General features: G+C 49.2%; 1 protein-coding gene and 1 long non-coding RNA gene across 2 annotated transcripts in view; both read right to left on the bottom strand.

The window, feature by feature from the left end:
* Positions 1-741: 741 nt before the first annotated feature.
* LOC149435332 (uncharacterized) lies at positions 742-10685 on the bottom strand. The gene is made up of 3 exons (XR_016308512.1): positions 10427-10685; positions 9904-9978; positions 742-916 (listed from the first exon to the last, which is right to left on the bottom strand). It is a non-coding gene; the product is annotated as an uncharacterized LOC149435332 (long non-coding RNA).
* A 6638-nt stretch (positions 10686-17323) lies between these two features.
* LOC149435331 (nuclear factor 7, brain-like) overlaps positions 17324-20628 on the bottom strand; it is a 192926-nt gene continuing 189621 nt past the window's right edge. Inside the window, exons 9-10 of the transcript XR_016308513.1 lie at positions 19385-19428; positions 17324-17646 (exon numbers count right to left, since the gene is read on the bottom strand). The gene's annotated coding sequence lies outside the window, so the exon portion shown is untranslated. The remainder of the gene's footprint in view (positions 17647-19384; positions 19429-20628) is intronic.

The raw sequence follows: 20628 nt of genomic DNA, 5'->3' as shown, positions 1-20628 counted from the left end.
GATTGGTAGCCGGAAGGACTGGCTTTAGAGCATGTGACTACTGTGACAGCCAAACACAGTGGCCACGGGATCAGATGGCCTCTCTCACCCCCCCCGCCCCAGTGTTCAGAACTTTATTAAAGTGACACTGAGGTGGGCAGAAAGGGGACAGAGTAAAAATTCTGACAGAAGGCTCCCAACAAAAGGACCTGGGCAGGCCACAGAACAGACCTCCCCATGTCTGCATATCTATACAAAATTTTGTTGAGTAGGGCAATAGGGTTTGACAGAAAAAGTGCACTTTTTCTTTAATGTTCACGGAACACTGAAATGTAACTCCTGTGCAGGGGCGGACTGACAACTCATGGGGCCCCCGAGCAATAGGGGATCATGGGGCCCCGGTGTCCTTGCCCAAACTCAAAAAAAGCCTATGAAAAATGTACCAGGGGCATCTCATGGGGCCCCCTACTGACCCCGAGCCCTCGGGCAGTGCCCAAGTTTCCAAATGGTCAGTCCGCCCCTGCTCCTGAGATTCCTCCAGACCCCCATTTGGCACCAGTGGAAATCCTCCACCCGCACACATTAAACTGGTTAGGATATCTGAACTCCGGCAGTCACGAATGGCCCCCAGCTACAACAAACAGATGCCACAAGTCTCTGGCACAGACACACGAGTACATAAAACGCCAGAGGCACTGAGCCGCTATCGGGGGGATGAGCGAATAATCCCAAACATGCGGTGAGAGCTGATGGGGTGGATGGACGGTATTCGTGCCTCGCGTTACCTTCGGTTCAGGCTCGCCCTCCTCCGTTTTCTGGGGTGTTTTTCCATTGTCCAAGGCGTCCTGGTCTGGTCCATTGCCCACGTCCTCCTCCTTCGCTGGCTTGGGCAGTGCCAATCGGGTTTTGTCCACCCACTCGTTTTGGCGGCGGTTCACTGCGGGAGAAAGCGAGCTCACAATAAGTATTCTCATCATAAAACAAAGTGAGGAAGCGGCAAAAACTCGGCTCAGTCCTGAGCGCCAATAAGATTTCAGTATTAGAAAATTAAAGCTGAACTCCGGGATAAGCCTGTATAGTAATATATATTCATCCTTGAACCTCTGTGTGCTTTGTGGTTTCTGCCAGATCTGTGCTGTAATCTGGTGTGAGACTTGATTACAGAAAACTCCTGCACAGTCGCAAAGACCGGTCACTGCTGATCGCTCTCCTTGTGCAGGGTGACTAGTCTAGTCTCCGCCCCCTTCTGTAGTTTTCTGCAGGCAGAATGTAGTGGGTGGAGCTAGTATGTTCCTCCCACTGCTCTGCTCCCTGCTATTTGAGGCAGCCTGTAGTGGGTGGAGCTAGTATGTTCCTCCCACTGCTCTGCTCCCTGCTATTTGAGGCAGCCTGTAGTGGGTGGAGCTAGTATGTTCCTCCCACTGCTCTGCTCCCTGCTATTTGAGGCAGCCTGTAGTGGGTGGAGCTAGTATGTTCCTCCCACTGCTCTGCTTCCTGCTATTTGAGGCAGCCTGTAGTGGGTGGAGCTAGTATCTTCCTCCCACTGCTCTGCTTCCTGCTATTTGAGGCAGCCTGTAGTGGGTGGAGCTAGTATGTTCCTCCCACTGCTCTGCTTCCTGCTATTTGAGGCAGCCTGTAGTGGGTGGAGCTAGTATGTTCCTCCCACTGCTCTGCTTCCTGCTATTTGAGGCAGCCTGTAGTGGGTGGAGCTAGTATGTTCCTCCCACTGCTCTGCTTCCTGCTATTTGAGGCAGCCTGTAATGGGTGGAGCTAGTATGTTCCTCCCACTGCTCTGCTCCCTGCACTCTGCTATTTCAGGGAGTGGCTGCTACTATTTACAAGGTAAGATCTGGATTTTCAAAGGCATTTTGAGCACACAAACGGATATCCTTTGAGGCCATTGAGTAATATTTCAAATAAAAAATATATATATTTGTATTTGTGCCTGGGGTTCAGCTTTAAGAAACTGACATACTGTATGACTAGGGAGGGTTTCACAATGAAACTGAGTAGTAAAAAATATTTTAAAAATAAAAGACAAAAAAAAAAGTTGGTTAAACTAATCAAAAAGGGGAAAAAAAAAGGTCAAATACATCCCTGCTAGTGAGTTTGTTGCCAATTTCCTGCAGAAATTCAGCTCAAACCAATCTTAAAGTTAGCAGAGTAAAAAAAGCCAATTTTGGGACAGCTTTTGAAATTTGTCTTGTGTCTGCAAATTCAGATTGTACTCACCCTGGCAATGCCAACTGTACCTGGGCATGGTTCTCCCCCGTGTTCTGGTTCATACGAGTACTCGGAACCATACCAAGGAACGGCTATCCGCGTCTGGGACTGCTTGGAAGAGGTGGTCCCAACACAGTTCACTTGCTGTTCGGTACAGTTTGCTTCAGGTGAGTGCACGGACCTGCCCCCAGGGCACCGGGCACGGACCTGCCCCCAGGGCACCAGGCACGGACCAGCCCCCAGGGCACGGACCTGCCCCCAGGGCACCAGGCACAGACCTGCCCCCAGGGCACCAGGCACAGACCTGCCCCCAGGGCACCAGGCACAGACCTGCCCCCAGGGCACCAGGCACAGACCTGCCCCCAGGGCACCAGGCACAGACCTGCCCCCAGGGCACGGACCTGCCCCCAGGGCACGGACCTGCCCCCAGGGCACCAGGCACGGACCTGCCCCCAGGGAACCGGGCACGGACCTGCCCCCAGGGCACCGACCTGCCCCCAGGGCACCGGGCACGGACCTGCCCCCCAGGGCACCGACCTGCCCCCAGGGCACCGGGCACGGACCTGCCCCCCAGGGCACGGACCTGCCCCCAGGGCACCGGGCACGGACCTGCCCCCCAGGGCACCGACCTGCCCCCCAGGGCACCGGCACGGACCTGCCCCCCAGGGCACGGACCTGCCCCCCAGGGCACCAGGCACGGACCTGCCCCCAGGGCACCGGGCACGGACCTGCCCGCAGGTACCCATGCACTTTCATACAGCGCAGTGTAACTGCAGACTATGGAGTTAGGGGGTTACAACCTAACACCAGCACAGTTTGGTTCAGCCATGCCCTGTGTGTGACTACACCCTTACTCAGGTTAAAGGATAAGTTCACGTTTTGTACAAAAAAAAAAAAAAAAAAAAAGGCAGACATTTACGGAATTGCAGAAAGAACCAATGAAATATGAGAGCATTCACCAGTGCCCCTGCAGTTCATTGGGCACTACAAGCCGTTTGCTGCGGTGGAAGATGGTACTTGTAGTTCATTCATTCACAGGGAACTGTGTGGGCCGGTGCTATACTGCGAGCCTAAATACGATTGTAACATGTTACAAAGATGAACGTCTCCTTTAATGGTTTCCAGGAAACCAGAACAAACCACTTGTAAGCAGAACTCAGGATTTTATCTGCGGGAATAATAGCATTTATCAATCAGAAAACAAAAATGGAGTATATCTCAGTCACTGAACAAGCTGTTCTCATTTATAGAAATGACTATACAAGAAAAGGAGGGGGAGGGGACCACAAACACAAGAAATGTTCATGAATTACACAGAGTGTCACCACAACGTCCTCGGTAATTGCAATCCATCAATCTGTATGGTCTGCTCTACAACCAAGCTTTGAACTCGGCGAGACCAGGGGTAGGCACGACCTTGGCACTCCAGGTGCGCTAAATATCCCATCGTGCCTTTGCTTATGCCTGTGGGTGCCAGTCTTGCAATGCCTCATGGGACTTGTAGTTCCAGAACAGCTGGAGTGCTGAGGTTGCTGACCCCTGGGCTAAGTGCTTCAACATCACTGCTAGCCAGAGGCAATTTGAGGCTAGGTTCACACTAGCCTGCAGTGTGCGTTCTCGTTGCAGGAATCGCATCGGTTCCTGCAGCCAATGCGGGTGCAGGAACTGCAGTCAAAAAGACCCTGCAGCCACATTTTCAAAAAGCTGCATGCATTCCCCCTCCCCGAAAAACACAGGCATGGCAGCCCATTCAAATGAGCAAACTTGGCTGCAAGGCCTGCAACAGTGCAACTCAAGCGTAAAGGCATAGTCAACCTTATTGGGGGGGGGGAGAGAAAGAAAAAACTAAATGCACTCACATTAAACAAAGAAAAAAAATGTTTTTTCTTTTTTGCACTGGAATCTGAAGCAGTGGAACCATGATTTAATGCAATGCTCAGGATCCTGCAGACTTCTCCCCCCCCCCCGCAGCTCCAGACCAAGGTACCGTTATGGGGCTGGAGGACATGCACTTCTGCTGCATTGAGATCTACAAAGCCCTCTGCGGCGGGGGCAGATGGGACATGTAGTCTTCCATTCACAGATCTGAAATTGTAAAGATGGTGCGGAGAGAAGCCCCCAGTGATTCAGGTAAGTAGAGGGGCGGTGTTGGTTCTGGGGCATGTTACCATGCCTATAATATCAAACGTTATCAAAAAAGATGGGCTATGCCTTTAAGACTCTACAATTGTTCTGAGCAGCCTACGTCTTCTCATGTTGGACAGTTTCTGGGTCTGCCAAGAGTAAAAACATGCGTCACACTGCAGGCAAACCCAGATAAGCACACCGCCCTCCAGGTCTTCCATTGGTGAGACCTGAGAAGTGAATATTCGAATCAAACCAGCTCCATGGCCTGCACTGCTCACAAAAGCCAAGGCAGGGCTTGCGACATTTCTACAACCAGCGTCTTTATTTCCAGAAGTACAGCCGCAGCTCTTGTGGATATATTTCACCTATGGGTCCCATGAAAGCACTCGGTTCTGCACTCCTGTGACCCAGATTCAGCCCACAGCCTGCAATTGATTTGAGTCACATAGTCTGTCCAGGCTCTGCGGGATCCCAATAAATGTCGGGATCCACCCAGATGCCCAACCAGCAGCCAGAACCCCCACAGCTGCAGTAAATGGTGGGAGAGTCTCCACAGCGATGCCCATTTCCAACCTGACAGCTGCTGTGGGGTGGGGTGAAGGGGGGTGTTGCTTGGCACCATGTTACACCCCAAGTATGGGTATCTCGTTTATTTACAGAAGTACAGCCGAAGCTCTTGTGGATATATTTCACCTATGGGTCCCATGAAAGCTCTCTGTTCTTTACTCCTGTGACCCAGATTCAGCCCACAGCAGGCTAAAGCCTGCAATTGACATGCATTACATAGTCTGTCCAGGCTCTGCGGGGATCCCAATAAATGTCGGGATCCACCCAGATGCCCAACCAGCAGCCAGACCTCCCCCACAGCTGCAGTAAATGGTGGAGGAGCAGAGAGTCTCCACAACAATGCCCATTTCAAACCTGACATCTGCTGTGGGGTGGAGGGGGTCGCTCGGCACCATGTTACACCCCAAGTATGGGTCTCTCGTGGTCTTACAGGTGGAGTCGGCCTTTAAACACAACAGTCACTTGGCACTACTTCTGGGGATACAGGGTTCACAAGCAGCCTGTGACGATAATACACAGCCCCGTCCATCAGCAGCACTTTCATGATTCTGTTCAGAACACAAATGTATAAAATCAAATGAGACGTAAAACCACCAAGCAAAAGGATTCTAAACACACTTACCGGATACGCTGACCTCAGTTATGAAGGTCAGAAATGTTTTTGTAATCGGCAATATCCACGTGAACCAAACCCAGAGATCTCCTCTGTATTACCTACATAAGTAGACCTCCCCCACAACAACATTCTCAGGGAAGGTAAAACAACTGCTGCAAAAACACCCTCCCATGTAAAAGTGGTCATAGCAAACCATTAAAAACTGCTCACACTAAAACGGATTGAAACTGGGGTCTACTAAAACGGGGGAGTGCAAAATCTGGTGCAGCTGTGCATGGGAGCCAATCGGCTCCTAACTTCAGCTTTTCCAATGAAGCTTTGACAAAAAACCTGGAAGCTGATTGGTTCCTAGGCAGAGCCGCATCAGATTTTGCATCCTCCAGTGTTAGTAAATCTCCTCCATGTATTTCATCGGAGTCCAAGCCTGGCCTGATGACACCCACTTGAATGAAACGCACAGGTACCAAGGCAAATGTGATTATACCCAAAAGGACATACATGTATGCAAAAGAAAAATGTACTGGAGAGAGCAGATAAAAGCCTATTACACTGATAAAAAATGACAAACATGGACGTACAATAAAGGGGCTTCATCTGGACATTTTACCAGAAACCCCTCCAATGGTGCCCCAGACCGCACACACAGTAGCTGTAAACAGTCCCACTAAGTTGTTGGCATAGAGAGATCCAAGGTGAGATACATACTCCGAGGAGGACGCTGCAGGAACCAAACTACAAGAATGCCCCAATAGCTGGCTCAGTGGGAAGGGAGCTACAAGAACATACCAATAGCTGGTTCAGTGGGAAGGGAGCTACAAGAACATACCAATAGCTGGTTCAGTGGGAAGGGAGCTACAAGAACATACCAATAGCTGGTTCAGTGGGAAGGGAGCTACAAGAACATACCAATAGCTGGTTCAGTGGGAAGGGAGCTACAAGAACATACCAATAGCTGGTTCAGTGGGAAGGGAGCTACAAGAACATACCAATAGCTGGTTCAGAGGGAAGGAAACTACAAGAACATCCCAATAGCTGGTTCTACGAGAAGATGGCTACAAGAACGTCCCAGTAGCTGGTTCAGTGGGAAGGAAACCACAAGAATGTCCCAATAATTGGCTCAGTGGGAAGGGAGCTACAAGAACATCCCAGTAGCTGGTTCAGTGGGAAGGGAGCTACAAGAATGTCCCAACAGCTGGTTAAGTAGGAAGGGAACTACAAGAATGTCCCAGTAGCTGGTTCAGTGAGAAAGGAGCTACAAGAATGTCCCAACAACTGGTTAAGTAGGATAGGAACTACAAGAATGTCCCAATAGCTGGCTCAGTGGGAAAGGAGCTACAAGAATGTCCCAGTAGCTGGTTCAGTGGGAAGGGAGCTACAAGAATATCCCAGTAGCTGGTTTAGTGGGAAGAGAACTACAAGAATGTCCCAATAGCTGGTTTAGTGGGAAGGGAACCAAAAGAACGTCCCAGTAGCTGGTTCAATGGGAAGATAGCTACAAGAACGTCCCAATTGCTGGTTCAACGGGAAGAGAACTACAAGAACGTCCCAATAGCTGGTTCAACGGGAAGAGAACTACAAGAACGTCCCAATAGCTGGTTCAACGGGAAGAGAACTACAAGAACATCCCAATAGCTGGTTCAACGGGAAGAGAACTACAAGAACGTTCCAATAGCTGGTTCAACGGGAAGAGAACTACAAGAACGTTCCAATAGCTGGTTCAACGGGAAGAGAACTACAAGAACGTCCCAATTGCTGGTTCAACGGGAAGAGAACTACAAGAACGTCCCAATTGCTGGCTCAGAGTGAAGGACAGAAGTTTTATCCTTGGAAGTCAAAGTAACTCCACTGCACTAACACGTTTCGGGGCCACGTCCCTTCATCAGAGTACCACCAGCTATAGGGATGTTCTTGTAGTTTCCATCCCTTTGGTTCCCGCAGTGCTCATTTCAGAGTATCCATCACTGCTTGCACCTCTTCTTTTGCCGACAACCTAGTGACAGCATTCAAAGCAACTGCTGGTAAATCCCGGCGTTCCATTGAACAGGTTCCTCATGGTGATGTACCCCACCAACCCAATTCATTCTATGTAGAAATGTTTGTATTTGGTATAAAGTGTTTCTATCTGCACTGTCCAGCTGGCTGTGTTTTCAGTTTCTCTTTGGTGGGTAAAGCTGTCTGTCTGAGACTTTTTGTGGCTGGTAAATGACAACATATTTTGGTCAATCAAAAGTGACGGCCATAGGGAAGTGTTCTACTAGAGCACCAATGGTCACAACTAAAAGGCAGAAAATTGTACAAGTACTGCAAAGACGTGGCCCTGCACCGAACTCCTCTTCCATACCAGCCATCTGTTCACCCGAAAAGTGTGCATAGAAGGTCAAAGTCCAGACCTACACATGAACTGAAGGGCAAGTTCCCCTTTTCCAAATATCCTGGCCACCCTTCTGGACCCCACCATACATTCCGTGATGGCTCTGTGCAGCTGGTGTAGCGGTCCATACACTGCCAGGTTAACCACCTCCAGTCCGGATGCTTTCACCCCCCCTTCCGGTCCCGACGCTTTCACCCCCCTTCCGGTCCGGGCCCTTTCACCCCCCTTCCGGTCCGGGCCCTTTCACCCCCCTTCCGGTCCGGACACTTTCACCCCCCTTCCGGTCCGGACACTTTCACCCCCCTTCCGGTCCGGACACTTTCACCCCCCCCCCTTCCGGTCCGGACACTTTCACCCCCCCCCCTTCCGGTCCGGACACTTTCACCCCCCCCCTTCCGGTCCGGACACTTTCACCCCCCCCTTCCGGTCCGGACACTTTCACCCCCCCCTTCCGGTCCGGACACTTTCACCCCCCCCTTCCGGTCCGGACACTTTCACCCCCCCCCTTCCGGACACTTTCACCCCCCCCTTCCGGTCCGGACACTTTCACCCCCCCTTCCGGTCCGGACACTTTCACCCCCCCCTTCCGGTCCGGACACTTTCACTCCCCCTTCCGGTCCGGACACTTTCACCCCCCCTTCCGGTCCGGACACTTTCACCCCCCCTTCCAGTCCGACACTTTCACCCCCCCTTCCAGTCCGGACACTTTCACCCCCCCTTCCAGTCCAGGCCAATTTTCAGCTTTCAGTGCTATCACACTTGCGCGGTCATGCAACACTGTACACATATGAATTTTTTAGCATTTTTTTGAGACAGATAAAGCTTTATTTTGGTGGTGTTTATTCACCGCTGGGATTTTTATTTTTTTTGCTATATAAATGAAAATGTCCAAAAATTTTGAAAAAAAAAAGTGTTTTTTCTTATACAATTTTGCAAATAAATAATATTTCATCATAAATCTTGGCTGAAATTTATTCTGTTAACCCAAATTAGTTAATAACCAAAAATAATTTTTCAAAAATTTATTTTACATTTTTATGTTTTTTTTTTTACAGTCACCCTAGCAGTACTGGGTCACCATGGTGACACTGTACTACATGTGGGGTTTGATTATTTATTTTTTTTTTTTACACACTTGATTGCTTTTACACCCATAAAAGGATGTAATATCAATCATTTCTCCTCTCTGGCTGCATTCTTGCAGCCATTGAGAAATACTGTGTGAGCTGTGATTGGTCACAGCTTGTCACATGGTACAAGGCTGTTGTGAGTGGCCCTGTACCATGTGATCATTCACAGATTTCACACGTAGTAAGCAATGATGTCAGAAGTGACATCTTGCTTACTACTCTGCATGTGATCACTGATCGGCCAATCAGTGATCACATGATCGGGACTTTGCACAGAGGTCCCGTACGACAATCGGTGTTCCACTGTGTCCGGAGGACACAGCGGGCACCGGATCGCGGTGCTGCACAGTCCCGGGGAGCGCACAGCTTGAAAATGCGGGTGCCGTTTATGAATGGCAACCCGCCCCTGGAGTGCCACCGTCTGACCCGGACGGGAAGTGGTTAAGCAACCATCAGAATGCTTTGTGATGCCAAGTGCTCATTGGTGAGTACGACTGAGTAGTGAACAATGACCAATTATTTATACTGGGACTCCTCACTGGAAGAAGCCTCAGAGATGCTTGTGGTCACATGACTGTGCCGGCCAATGAGCGCTTACCATTGTCAGCATTATGGTGGCCTCATTCCAGGTCTGGGTACCCAATACACCGGCAGCAGAGGGTGGTGATGGCCGCTATGTACAGGGGGCTCCGGAGGGGTGGCCAGGAGAGGTCGTTGTCAGCTTTCATTGTGTGAGAAGGTCATCTTACCCTTCAAATGCAAACAAGAAGACAAAACTATACAACAAAAAAGTCACAACACTGCGTACAGGAAGGGGAGTATGTGTGGATGGCTCCGCCCACCCCAGAGGGGAGGGACTTCTCAGGACCTCAGATACAAGGGGTACTCACAGCCAGCGTAATGGACGAAGTACTCCTCCCGCCCGGCCTGCTTGTTCATTCTGGTCTTCACCACCTCCGCATCATCTGCAACAGGAGACAACGGACAGTGCAGCAGGGGCGTCATATGTACGGATGAGGTAAGTACTCGAGGTAGGTGCCTCCCCGCCTCTTACAGGAGTAGGTGGTGGGGGAAGGGGAAGGTTGGTAAGTATACAGTGGGGGAGGGATGGTATCATTACGATAGGTGTCATCATTCCTCTTACAGAAGTGTGTGTGTGTGTGTGGGGGGGGGGGGGGGGGTAGGTAGGTAGTGGGGGAGGGGTGATATGAGGTAAGTACGCTGTAGTGGGGGAGGGGTGATATATATGAGGTAAGTACTCTGTAGTGGGGGGAGGGGTGATATGAGGTAAGTACTCTGTAGTGGGGGGGAGGGGTGATATATATGAGGTAAGTACTCTGTAGTGGGGGGAGGGGGGATATGAGGTAAGTACTCTGTAGTGGGGGGGAGGGGTGATATATATGAGGTACTCACGGTAGGTGCCGTCGTTCCTCTTACAGGAGTAGGTGGCCCCGACCTGTACGGTGAAGTCGTCCCTCCCCCCTCCTCTCCATCATCCTCGTCCTCCATGTTCTCCTCCTCCTCGTTGCTCTCCATCTCCTCTCCTTTCTCCAGCTTCTCGTTCTCTGCTCCGGTCTGGGACACGGCGGACATGTCGGTAGGAGATCACGTGACGCGAAGAGCTGGAGAAGTGGGCGGAGACAAAGCGCCGGGCAATTGCCGCACAAAGGACGAAACACGTTGAGCCCGCCTCTTCCGCTCTCTAGGCTCCTCCTACAGCACTAGAAGTCAACTCTCAACACCACACATGTCTGCAGCTCAGGGCGCCGCCATCTTCCCGGAGACCACAAACCCATACGACGTGTTCCATGGTGGGGAAGGGGGGTGCAGTGTTCACTGACCAATCAGATGATGTCCGGTATACATCACCCCATAGCATGAGCTCTGATCACACCTCTCTGCTTTGAGTGAGCCATGTGTATGTTAGGCCCCTTTCACATGGGTGTTCCGTTTTTTTCTTTTTCATCAGATCAGTCACGTTTTTTCCATGAAAAAAAACCGATCCGTTTTTCATCGATCTGTTTCTGTCCATGCCAGTTTTTTTTTCTTCTATTCAAAAAAACATGTAAACAGATAATCACCCTTTTACATCCGCTAGTCCATAGGAATACATGGGTGTCGGTTTTTCACCCGTAAACAGACAGATGACAAATGGACATAAGGACCGCCCACGTGAAAGAGGCCTAAGGTTCCGATCACAACTGTGTAGTTTGCTTTTTTCCCATTTTGCAGTGCTCCTCAGAGTTTGTTTTGCGTTTTTCTACACGGTTTTGACATATTTGGCTCAGCTTTTATTTTTTGTTAAAGAATATAAATGTAAAACGAAACAAAACCGCACTACCTTGCATTTCAGCATCTTGTCCATTGAACTCTAGTGTAGAAAAAAGTCCCTGACTCATTCTAAAGACGCATTTCCTGTCCGCCCGCTGTATATAAAACGGCCAGACGGTGGCAGTGCAGGGTCAGGTGGACGTTTATAAAACGGGCTCCCCGCCCCCTGCTTGTGCGCGCTCCCTGGGAGCGAACAGCACCGTGATCTGGTGCCCGCTGTGTCCTCCGGACACGGGAACACCGATCATCGGACGGGACCTCTGTGCGAGGTCCCGATCATGTGATCACGGATTGGCCAATCAGTGACCACATGAAGAGTAATAAGCAAGACACCACTTCTGACATCATTGCTTACTACATGTGAGATCTGTGAATGATCACAGAGGTCACATGGTACAGGGCTATTCACAACAGCCTTGTACCATGTGACAAGCTGTGACCAATCACAGCTCACACAGTATTTCTCAATGGCTGCAAGAATGCAGCCAGAGAGAAGGAAAAATTATTGCTTTTACAACCTTTATGGGTGTAAGCAATCAGTGTAAAAAAAAAAAATCTTCATCACCCCCCTCAAGTAGTACAGTGTCACCATGGTGACACTGTACTGCTAGGGTGACAGTATGTAAAAAAAAAAAATAAATAAAAGGAAAAATAATAAAATAAAAATGTAAAAAAAATTTTTTAACCACTTGCCCTCCTGAGGATTTACCCCCCTTAATGACCACGCCTCTTTTTGCTACTCGGTGCTGCACTAATTCAACTGATAATTGCGCGGTCATGCAATGCTGCACCCAAACGAAATTTACGTCCTTTTTTTCACACAAATAGAGCTTTCTTTCGGTGGTATTTGATCACCTGTGCGCTTTTTATTTTTCATGCTATAAACAAAAAAAGGCCCAAAATTTTGAAGAAAAACAATATTTTTTACTTTCAGCTATAAAAAATATATAGTAAACTCAAAGTTGGTTATAAATTTCGGCCAAAATGTATTCTGCTCCATGTTTTTGGTAAAAAAATCCCAATAAGTGTATATTGATTGCTTTGTGTGGAAGTTATAGCGTCTACAAACTATGGTATAGATACTGCAATTTACACCATTTTTCTGCTATACAGCGCTGCGCTAGTTTAACGGACAATTGCGCGGTCATGCAATACGGTACATAAATGAAATTTACATCCTTTTTTCCCCACAAATTGAGCTTTCAGTGGTATTTCATCGCCTGTGCGGTTTTTATTTTTTGCGCTATAAAAAAAAAGGCTGACAATTTTGAGGAAAAAAAAACAATATTTTGGACTTTTTGCTATAAAACATGTCCAGTAAAAAAAAATGCAAAAATCAAATTTAGTCATAAATTTCGCCAAAATGCATTCTGCGACATGTCTTTGCTACAAAAATCCCAATACGTGTAAATTAATTGGTTTACGTGAAAGTTATAGCGTTTACAAATGGCGGGAAAGATACTGGGATTTTTAATTTTTATTTATACTAATAATGGCGCCGATCAGCGACATATGATGGCGACCAGCGACTTATGGCGGGACTGCGGTGGACATTTTGACACTGGGGGGGGAGCTGACTTGGGGTCACTGGCATCCCCAGTGACACCAATACAGTGATCAGTGAAAAAAAACCACTGAAACTGTACTAATGGCACTGGGGAGGAAGGGGTTAACATTTTTAGTGTTCACTGTGTAAGGGGAGTGTTTTACTAGGGGGCGGGGGTGTGTACTGGACAGGGGGAGGGAGGGGGGAGCTGATGAGGAAGAGAAACTGTTCTCTCCCTCTGCAGCTTGGCGGCGAACTGTCACAGAGCAGGGCTGTGTGTAAACAATGCGCTCATCGCGGGAAAACGGCCAGTAAACGCCTCGCGCACGCCCCCTACCTGTTTTGTAGGCACACGTTTTAAAACGTGCTTTTGCCTACGAGCGCCACCCTGCCACCGTTTATATGCGGTGGCTGGGTGGCAAGTGGTTAAAATATAATTTTTGGTTATAAACTAATTTGGGTTATTTTTGTTTTACTAAAAAGAAAACGGAATCAATTTTGGACAAGACTGATTAAGAAAAACTATTTGAAAAATTTTATAAGAAAAACACTTTCAAAATTTTTGGACTTTTTCATTTACATAGCAAAAAAAATAAAAATCCCAGCGGTGAATAAATACCACCAAAATAAAGCTTTATCTGTCTCAAAAAATGCTAAAAAATTCATTAGGTGTACAGTGATGCATGACCGCGCAATTGTCATTCAAAGTGTGATAGCGCTGAAAGCTGAAAATTGGCCTGGGGACAGGAAGGGGGTGAGAGTGTTGAAGTGGTTAAATGGACTGTACTAAGTTTCTGCAAAAAGCACTAAAAAAAAATCAAAAATCGCATAAGTGTGAATGGAGCCTAAAGGAGAGAGAAGGGTCAGATTTTTTTTTTTCCCTTTTTGTTTTTTTTTGCCATCTGTGTCCCATTGCAGAGATTTCCCTTCATTTCCTGTCCAAGTCCTGCACACGGGATGTTTTTACAGCGGCTGTTTTTGGCTTTTGACGTTTTTTTCTACAGCCAGTAACCCCCCGGCATGTTATCCTATGTGTCCATCCCCGGCATGTTATCCTACGTGTCCATCTCCGGCATGTTATCCTGTGTGTCCATCCCCGGCATGTTATCCTACGTGTCCATCCCCGGCATGTTATCCTGTGTGTCCATCCCCGGCATGTTCTCCTGTGTGTCCATCCCCGGCATGTTCTCCTGTGTGTCCATCCCCGGCATGTTCTCCAATGTGTCCATCCCCGGCATGTTCTCCTATGTGTCCATCCCCGGCATGTTATCCTATGTGTCCATCCCCGGCATGTTCTCCTATGTGTCCATCCCCGGCATGTTCTCCTGTGTGTCCATCCCCGGCATGTTATCCTATGTGTCCGAAGCATGTCAAGTCTTGAAATGCGCATGACTGTGGAATTACAGAAAACTATGGTACCCAAAATTCTCCATAGGTGTCACATGAATATCCTTGAACTGCGTTGATACCCCACTTGTATGGCACAATTGAGGTCTACATACACCCGCTCATCCTATGCTGCACTTATTAAGTGGGGTGTGTATGGGGGTGATGTGTGCTTTAAAACGTTTTAAAATTTTATATAATTTTTTTTTCCTTTATTGCGATCACAAGGAGGCTCCATGGCCTTCCAATGTAGCTATTACTTTGCTTGGGTTTGGCAAAGTAAAACTGTAGTTAACCCCTTCACGCCGGTGCCTCCCGGCCCTTTAAGGGTTTCAGAAGCTGGGAGGCGGGGCGGGGTTTAGAGTCATGTGACTGCCGTGACGTCACGACGTTCACATGATCGGGAAAGGTCCCGATCGAAAGAGGAGATCGGGACCTTTCCGTGAGTACCGGACATGTGTGCAGGAACGCAAATGTGCGGCCGCTTGGCGTCTAGGCCCAAACGCCGGGAGGCCGCACATTTGCGTTCGGCCGGCGTGAAGAGGTTAAACAATGAGCTGTAGAGTCAGGCCTGCCACCTCTATAGAGAGCGCTTGCAACAGTTTATCAACCGGATCCTTAGAGGATAAGTTCACCTTTTGAAGGGTGTAACATACAGTGTGTTTCAGCACAGGGGAGCAGGGGCACTTTTTTTTTTTTTTTTACAATGTCCCTTTAAGTTTTTTTTATTAACTTTATTCCTATCACAAGGGATGAACAACATCCCTTGTGATAGCATAGGCAATGACAAGTCATCTTGTCATTGACTGAGGCGGGGGTGGCCGGCGGCGGGGCAGGCCAGTGAGGAGGGAGTTGCAGTAGTCGAGTCGTGATGTGATGAGGGAGTGGATGAGCTGTTTGGTGGTTTCTGGGGTTGGGAACGTGCAGATTTTGGCGATGTTGTGGAGGTGGAGTCTGCACAGGCTGGGGGGAAGACAAGAAACTCAGTTTTGGAGAGGTTCAGTTTGGGGAAGTGGAGCGACATCCAGTCTGATATGTTGCTCAGTGGGTGTGTGATCTGGGCAGTGACTGAGGGGGTGAGGTGGGGGGTTGAGAGGGGTTGGGCTCCGTCTCCGCCACCCCCCTCTGCCAATCCCTCCACTGGCTTCCGATTGCGCAACGGATCAAATTCAAAATCCTAACACTGACGTACAAAGCCGTCCACCATACTGCCCCGAACTACATCACCGACCTAATATCCAAGTACCGCCCAACACGCACACTCCGCTCCTCACAAGACCTCCTTCTCTCTAGTTCCCTGGTCTCCTCCTCCCATGCCCGCCTCCAGGACTTCTCCAGGGTGTCACCCATCCTCTGGAACTCCCTGCCCCAACCCATCAGATTATCACCTACTCTCCTCTCATTTAGGCGCACCCTGAAAACCCATCTCTTCAGGGAAGCCTACCCCACCCCCTGCTAACTTGCCGACCTCCTCCACTCTTCCTACCACCCCATCCCCCACAGCTATCTCCTCCTGTGCCACCATCCCCTCCCTCCTAGATTGTAAGCTCCAAGGAGCAGGGCCCTCGATCCCCTCATGTTTTGCATTGTATTGGTATTGTTCTGTCACATGTTCTGTCTCCCATTGTAATATACAGCGCTGAGCGAACTATTGGCGCTTTATAAATACTGTATAATAATAATAATCTTTGAGAGATCAGAGGTCTAACGGTCAGTAAACAAAAGAGCAAAACTGGAAGTGACTAAATTCTCATTTCTTCCGGTTTCATACGCCATAGAGAGGATCGGGGAACATAAGACCCTCCTTCAGCTCCGAAGTCAACCAGCACCATCGAGGTCAACCACCGGTAGTGGCCCTGAGCTCCCCCCGGAGGGATGGGAGAGCCTGGACACAGCAGTGTGTGACAGCGGTTTGTAAAAGTGATTGAGTGGCTTAATAGCCGCTCCAGTCACTTTTACTATAAAGTCCATCAATGGCATCTGGAGGACAGCTGTAGCTGCAGCCATCATCCAGATATCAGCACCACTTCCTGAGGGTACGCATACACGAACGTAGGTCGGGAAGGGGTTATTTTAGTCTAAGCCCGGGTCAGGGGCGGACTGACCATTTGGAAACTCAGGCACCGCCTGAGGTCAGTAGGGGGCCCCACGAGATGCCCCTGGTACCTTTTTCATAGGCTTTTTTTTGAGTTTGGGCAAGGGACACAGGGGCCCCATGATCCCCTATTGCCCAGGGGCCCCATGAGTTGTCAGTCCACCCCTGGCCCAGGTTCACACTCATGCGGTGTGGAATTTGCAGCGTTTTCTGTACGGCTCCAATCGCACCGCACACAATCGCATGTGATTTGCGGGCTCAATGCCATACACCAGATGGAAATTATATTCTTTCGAAAGACAAAGAGAAAAAAATAATGCTTCCTGTTATTTTAAAACAGTGCCCAATCCTAACCTAAAATATTTAACAAATAGATTCACTATCCCTCAAACTGAAAAAAAGTCATAGAACAAATATTTTTAAAATCTTTATTTAAAGTGTTACTAAACCCACAACAATAAAATCAGTCTGTATAAGCAGTAAAGCATGCTTGTTATACTCACTGTCGGGTCCTAAGGGGTTAATCCTCTGCATTGTGTAAAAAGGCTGTTTGATCCTGTCTTCCCTGATCCTCCTCTTGCTGAAATGACCACTTGATACAGACTGAATCTGTAGTCATATGCACATGCTCAGTTTGGTGTGTATTGCTAGAGAGGGTTTTCTTTTTTTATTTCTCTTGGGAGGGTGCATGTGATCAGCACAGGGCCTATCAGCACTGTTCAGACAGAGGATCAGGACTTTCACATCCTCCTAGAGCAGAAAGAAAACTCCTCCTACAAGCTTTCACCAGTGGTCTGCTGAAGTCACAAGACTGCTCTAACTGCTTATTGAAAGGAATTGACGCGGGGTTCCTCTCGAGCCACTGACCCCCCGTCAGTCCCTGGCATTGATCAGTGTTTGCCCCTCAGATCTGGAGTTCACCCGAGACACAGGAAATGCACACAGACACAGGTGGTATCTCAGAATCAACTGAATTTATTCTTCCGTGTTTAAACTTATATATGAAACTTAAAACAATGCATAGAAATATAAGAACCAATCAATTGACAGGTATGCATTAACCAATCAAGATATTACATACGTCAGTCATGCCCAATCATTTGGCATTCATGTAAATTTTATTAAGTGCGTCAAACATGAACTTTTGTTCAGTATAGAAAGTAGACAATTTCCCTATTTAACATTGGCCATAATTATTAATAATCTTGCGACAAGATATATCCAACCGCAGACTTTCAGTCTTGTGCTAGCGAAAGGAAAAAGGGGAAGTTACACCTGAAGGAAAAAGAGGAACCTTAGGCTCTTATCGAAAGTAAAGAACAATCTTAAAACACAAATTCATCTTTAAGTACTAAGTTTCAAAATGGATACTTATCCTAAAATGGCGGAGCTTAGGCTAAGAGACAAAATGGCGGTATAGTAATGCTGAAAGGCTAATTCCTTCACTTATGAGAAAAGGTATTTACAGTTTATATTTACTAAAATAATTGCATTTCCATGTCGTATGTACTGTAGGAGAGTGGATATAGTGAATGCGGGGTCGGGGAGAGCGGATACAGTGAACGCGGGGTCCGGGAGAGCGGATACAGTGAACGCGGGGTCCGGGGAGAGCGGATACAGTGAACGCGGGGTCCGGGGAGAGCGGATACAGTGAACGCGGGGTCCGGGGAGAGCGGATACAGTGAACGCGGGGTCCGGGGAGAGCGGATACAGTGAACGCGGGGTCCGGGGAGAGCGGATACAGTGAACGCGGGTGCGGGGAGAGCGGATACAGTGAACGCGGGGTGCGGGGAGAGCGGATACAGTGAACGCGGGGTGCGGGAGAGCGGATACAGTGAACGCGGGGTGCGGGGAGAGCGGATATAGTGGGTCCGGGGAGAGCGGATATAGTGAATGCGGGGTCCGGGGAGAGCGGATATGGTGAATGCGGGGTCCGGGGAGAGCGGATATGGTGAATGCGGGGTCCGGGGAGAGCGGATATGGTGAATGCGGGGTCCGGGGAGAGCGGGATATGGTGAATGCGGGGTCCGGGGAGAGCGGATATGGTGAATGCGGGGTCCGGGGAGAGCGGATATGGTGAATGCGGGTCCGGGGAGAGCGGATATGGTGAATGCGGGTCCGGGGAGAGCGGATATGGTGAATGCGGGGTCCGGGGAGAGCGGATATGGTGAATGCGGGGTCCGGGGAGAGCGGATATGGTGAATGCGGGTCCGGGAGAGCGGATATAAGGAATGCGGGGTCCGGGGAGAGCGGATATGGTGAATGCGGGGTCCGGGGAGAGCGGATATGGTGAATGCGGGGTCCGGGGAGAGCGGATATGGTGAATGCGGGGTCCGGGGAGAGCGGATATGGTGAATGCGGGGTCCGGGGGAGCGGATATGGTGAATGCGGGGTCCGGGGAGAGCGGATATGGTGAATGCGGGGTCCGGGGAGAGCGGATATAGTGAATGCGGGGTCCGGGGAGAGCGGATATAAGGAATGCGGGGTCCGGGGAGAGCGGATATGGTGAATGCGGGGTCCGGGGAGAGCGGATATGGTGAATGCGGGGTCCGGGAGAGCGGATATGGTGAATGCGGGGTCCGGGGAGAGCGGGATATGGTGAATGCAGGTTTATGGGTTTAGTAACACTGACATATTTCCACAATACAATGTGTGCAGGAATACAGTCATTAGGCACAAAGCCGCATGCTTTAAGATTTTAAAATCAAGATGCAATATTTACATACAAATACTTTTTTTTTTTTATAAGTGCTATAAAATACAATTAGAACATTTAACAAAAATTAATAAAATGTTTTTTTATCCCTTTAGAACAAAATGTAATGAAATGTACACCAGTAAGCATTTTCTAAAAAGTGAAATCTTTGGATCTACAGTAATTTTTTCATCCAGGTTCTAATGAACATACCAAAACTTTTGACACCTATTACAAAAGTTCCTGCATGACCATGAAAGGGGGAGGGGGGGAGGTCATACATAGCTGTGTTTTTGGTCTACAGAATCTCTAGCTTAGACTGACAGGTGATGGGCGCTCCAGGAACTCTTCGTCATATACAGCTAAGAGAAAAGAAAAAGAAGGGCAATCGTTAAATGTGAATTGATCTGAGTAATGAGATCCTGGCACAGGCACATGATGGGGGTCTGAACTTCTAGTGTGTTGCTGTACTAATAACATTGGCTATGCATGTTAAGATTCCCGTTGCCATGGTAACCCGACAGGAAGTATCCGGTTACCAACAAGGCACATAGCTCTATACTTGAGAGAGCAAGGAAACCCCTGGTGTGTTCTCCTGGCTGCGTGTGTGAGGGATGGCTGCGCTGAGTGCGTCCTCGTCATCTCCCGGACTGTCTGTGCTGCCTGGAATCCCTGCACTGTGGGGGGAATCTTCTGCTGTCCCGTGAATCTGTCTGGCTGGATCTATCCCCTGCCTGGACTTAACCCCTTGCTCTCCGTGAACCTGCCTGGACTTAACCCTTCCCTGTCTGGAGCCTCCTGTGGGGACTAACCCTTTGGATTACAATACCCCTGTTGTTCCATATTGCCTTCCAGAGAACTGTACTGTGTTGCTGTGTCTGGTGTGGATCTGTGGACTAAGGGAACTGTTGTCTGTGCCCGAAAAAACCTCCCCAATAAAAGCACGTTGGGTTCCGTGCAATCTGTCTCTGTGTGCTCTCTGGTTCTCGTGACAGCTGACTTTAGAGATCACAGCCATTACAGCCCTTTTACACCAGTGATCCCATGTTCAGTTCTATCTGCTGGGATCTGAAGATCACACAAGGACAAAAGGGCCATGAGTTTGGACAGGAACACCAGAGAGATCTGACCCTTTTTTTTTTGTTTCCCTGGATCCCATTTTCCTGTTGGTAGCAATATAACAAAATTTATATGAATCTATGGAGACGTGTCCTTCAGCGAGGGATGGAGGTTTAATTGTATACTTTTTGCTGACTATCAGGATGGAGTGTTGGGGGAATTTCTGTATTGTCTGATGCTCATCATAGCAGTGATTGGACATGTGCGAAAGACAGAGAGAGGGGAAGGGAAGGGGGAGAGGGGGGGGAAGGGGGAGAGGGGGGGGAAGGGGGAGAGGGGGGGGAAGGGGGGGGAAGGGGGGGAAGGGGGGGGAAGGGGGAGAGGGGGAAGGGGGAGAGGGGGGGGAGGGAGAGAGGGGGGGGGGAGGGAGAGAGGGGGGGGGAGGGAGAGAGGGGGGGGGGAGGGAGAGAGGGGGGGGGAGGGGGAGAGAGAGAGGGGGGGGA

Source organism: Staurois parvus, unplaced genomic scaffold (genome assembly GCF_062004578.1).
Source record: "Staurois parvus isolate SC_StPar_1 unplaced genomic scaffold, SC_StPar_1.0 ptg001538l, whole genome shotgun sequence".
In the NCBI taxonomy this organism is placed as follows: domain Eukaryota; kingdom Metazoa; phylum Chordata; class Amphibia; order Anura; family Ranidae; genus Staurois; species Staurois parvus.
Note: the sequence above shows the minus strand (reverse complement) of the source record. Positions and strands in the feature narration are given on the sequence as shown.